The following is a 4,384-nucleotide window of genomic DNA, read 5'->3' as shown; positions in this document are numbered from 1 at the left end:
AGACGCTCACCCTTTGACGTAGTCACAGCACATCCGATACACTCGGCCCCTGCCTCCTCTGACCCACGGTTGACAAAAAGAGAGATACTTCAATATTGCAAAGGTCCAACTGCTTCTGTTAAAATAACAGTCTTTTCACAGAACACTCCCAGGAGATGACAACCTTAAGCCTCACACCTTGAAACCTAGAGATTTCATCGGTTGGAAAAGACACCTCCAGAAATGCTCTCTTCAGCCTTGCTGGAAAGGCCTTTGTCAGGAGCTTCTAACCAACCCTTATGCCACCAAACTCCAGAGAATAGACTCTTGGATTCGCATGATACATCTAAAGAAAGCACCAAACGCTGACTGGACCCACATACCATCTGGTGACCTGAAAGTAGAGATGTCCCAGAATTGAAGCAGATGATATCTGAGGAGACCACTTTCCCAAGATGTCTGGGCAGGTCTGTCTACCTTTTTCTCACTGTTGCTTCTTTTTTTATGGAAACATAATGCCCTTGTCTGCATTCCCAAAGCCCTCGCAAAAGGGGGAAACCCCTTTTGATTACGGCCTTTTGGAAATAGCCTCATCATGATCCCAGGACAAATTAATCTTACACTTGCTTTTTCTGAAGGATTAGAAGGTTCAGAATTCACAAAAGGCTTCTTTCCTCTGGACTATTAACTGACTTTAGATTCTTATCCAAATTCATGGTCTCTGAACTTTATGGTCTTTGCAGCCTTAGGAGGTTGTATTGTCAATAACACATTTGGTTCAAGCAATTCTTTTGATATAACAATACTGTTTTTAAACATCTTTGAAATTTTTCTGTTTTGCAGCAAGTTCATCAGCTGTTGTTTTATATTTATAGCTGCACTGTATCTTCCCGATTGTGCTTGGTTAATTCTCTCCGTGTGCTCCTCTGGTATCCACTGCTCTTCTTTCATTGTTGCTTTAAGTGGAGACTTCCAGAAGGCACACATGATTCCTGGTTTACCTTCATAGGGAGCGCCTTTCTCCCCTAAGTCTGAATAAGTACAAATAAATATTTCAGTTAGCTACTTTGAGACGTGGAGTCCTGGTTTAGAACCATCATACAATATGGAATTGCTATGTTACTTTTTCTGCTTTGTATAATCATTTGAGTTTTGTATTTTGTTGCCTATCAGGCTTCTAAAAATGATGTACCCGATAAGGTGATGCTGGCTCAGTGCTTGGAGATGATCTCCAGTGCGTAATTACAGTCTTGATAGATAGGGACTACAGATAGGAAGTACCTGACAGTTCTCTCCCTCCTAATCTTCCTTGCTGCTCAAATGTGGTTTGAGTGGTTTCCAACGGCTAGGCGCTTTCCCTCCTATTTAGGACATGACAACTGGGAAAGGTCCTTCCTGGTACTGAGACAACCACTAAATGTGGAGAAACTGACTCTTGATCAGTGACACTTTCAAAGAAAGATCTTGATCATAAGAGGGAAATGTGAAAACTAGTAAAAGGAAATCTTGTTTAGAAAGGAATTGGGTGCCTGGGTGGCTCAGTGACTTAAGCATCTGACTCCTGATTTTGGCTCAAGTCATGATCTCACGGATCATGAGTTCAAGCCCTGAGTCTGACAGCAGGGAACCTGCTTGGGATTCTCTCTCCCTCTCTCTGTCCCTCCTTTGTGTGTGTGTGTGTGTGTGTGTGTGTGTGTGCACGCGCGCACGCATGCACACGCCCGCACACCCTCGGGCATGCTCTCTCTTTCTCACTTTGTCTCTCTCGCTCTCTCAAAATAAATAAATATTAAAAAAAAAAAAAGGAATTGGGAGGCTGGCAGGGGGGCTTTCACACACTACCACTGCAATTGCAGACCCAATAGGAGACAGACTTTATACCTGGATGCTGCTTTCCCAGCCCAGCAGGAGAAAAAAAGGCTTTCCTCCTGTCCCAGCAACAGCCCAGCCAATGAGAAACAGTCACAGCTCAGCCAATGAGAAACCACTATATTTCCAACTCTCACTTTAATGGGCTTTTTGTTTATAATAGCCTTCCCGACTCCCCCTTTTCCTCTGTAAAGCAGCAGGTCCTTTCCTTTGTTCTGCAGACTTGCCTATAAGTTTTGCTACAGATTACTTGTCCTGGATTACAATTCTCAGCTGTTCTCAAATAAATCCATTTTTTGCTGGTAAAAATAACTGGAAGCTTTATTTATTTATTTTTAACGTTTATTTATTTTTGAGACAGAGAGAGACAGAGCACGAACAGGGGAGGGGCAGAGAGAGAGGGAGACACAGAATCTGAAACAGGCTCCAGGCTCTGAGCCATCAGCCCAGAGCCCGAAGCGGGGCTCGAACTCACAGACCGTGAGATCATGACCTGAGGCGAAGTCGGATGCTTAACCGACTGAGCCACCCAGGCGCCCCTGGAAGTTTTATTTTTAAGGTTAACATTTCCATCAGCATTGCCAAAACAATATATTGAGTTTTTATTCTTTTTTTTAATTTAATTTAATTTTTTAAATTTTACATCTAAAATTAGTTAGCATCTAGTGCAACAATGATTTCAGGAGTGGATTCCTTAGTGCCCCTTACCCATTTAGCCCATCCCCCCTCCCACATCCCCTCCAGTAACCCTCTGTTTGTTCTCCATATTTATGAGTCTCTTCTGTTTTGTCCCCCTCGCTGTGTTTATATTTTTTTTGTTTCCCTTCTCTTATGTTCATCGTTTTAGTCTCTTAAAGTCCTCATATGAGTGAAGTCCTATGATATTTGTCTTTCTCTGACTAATTTCACTTAGCATAATACCCTCCAGTTGCATCCACGTAGTTGCAAATGGCAAGATTTCATTCTTTTTGATTGCTGAGTAATACTCCATTGTATATATGTATACACCACATCTTCTTTATCCATTCATCCATCGATGGACATTTGGGCTGTTTCCATACTTTGGCTATTGTTGATAGTGCTGCTATAAACATGGGGGTGCATGTGCCCCTTCGAAACAGCATCCCTGTATCCCTTGGATAAATACCTAGTAGTGCAATTGCTGGGTCGTAGGGTAGTTCTATTTTTAGCTTTTGAGGAACCTCCATCCTGTTTTCCAGAGTGGCTGCACCAGCTTGCATTCCCAGAGTTTTTATTTTTTTATACACATTTGAGAGCAGAACTGACACTTTCCCCTTTCTTCACAAGTCTGCCTCAGAATTACACTAACCTGGCCTTCTGGGTCAAACAAACATGACACTGTGCCTCACACCTTTTTTCATTCAGGGGCCCCCATCAAATGTGAGAAATACTTTTAGAGATATCAGTATGAGGGTCATCAGCTCATCCCTATCAGCATGAGACTTTCCTAATTTTAGTGTCTCAGAACACCTCAGCTCAGTGCAAACTGATACAATTGGTCATTCTGCTAGTAGTCCCACATCTGAGGGAACAAAAAAGGAGGAAAGTAGAGACAGGAAGAGGGAAAGGAATAGAAGAGGAAGAGAGAACACAATGGAAAAGACAAAGGAAGTGTCAGTGGTGTATGTGGCTTTTGACGGCCCTCCGTGGGTGACCTGGTTTTTTGACTCTTCCTTTGAGTTTATTATGATTATGGGTATGATTACCACCAGCAGCTAGTGTAATAAAAGCTGATATTGTGAACATGTGTGCAATACCATGCCAGTGTTTTTTACAAGTACTATGTCATTTCTTTCCAACTATAATCCTATAATAGGTAAATAGTATTATTTTCCCTATAGTAAGAAGCCTGACTGAAGATTTAACTTGTTTTTTCTTGGGTCTATAAGAAAGACACCAGAAAGTCATCTTGACTTTCCTAAGAGGATAAATTTTTGGAGTATTAAAAGTAGTTCTCTTCCCCTGAAGATAATCACGGTAGCCGCAGTTAAGTGTGAGCCGATTGCTCTACTTTCAGGAAAAGAACAAACCTATTAGGGGGTGGGGGGTCCCCTGAAGACAAGGCAGCTACCCTTAGAAGAATTGACTAGGAGAATTGACTCCCTGACCTTAGCATCCTTGGGGAAGGAAAGGGAGAGAACAGAGGTTTCAAATCTTCCCAGGAAAGGGCCTACCGAAATCTGAAGACCCATCCTGGATGGCTAGTCCAAAGTAGTGAGCTCTGTAACCCTGCAAGTTCATGCAGAGAATCACCCCTACCTGCACCAAGTCCTGAGGAAGCAAATCATCCTCCTAGAAAGATCCATGGTAGAGGACCTGGGAACTTGGATCTGCAGAAGCACCAGGTTTTATGGACTGTGTGGGACTGTCAACAGTGACACCGTGTGGCAGTAAGAAGCAAAGGCAGGAACCTCCACTGTGCCTCAGGGCATGGGGGCCTTGAAGTGGGGTTTGCTCAGTGAGAGAACCACAGGCCTGATGCAGCTGATCTCAAGACACTGAAATGGCTGGAGAT

Source organism: Lynx canadensis, chromosome E1, assembly GCF_007474595.2.
Source record: "Lynx canadensis isolate LIC74 chromosome E1, mLynCan4.pri.v2, whole genome shotgun sequence".
Classification (NCBI taxonomy): domain Eukaryota; kingdom Metazoa; phylum Chordata; class Mammalia; order Carnivora; family Felidae; genus Lynx; species Lynx canadensis.
Note: the sequence above shows the minus strand (reverse complement) of the source record.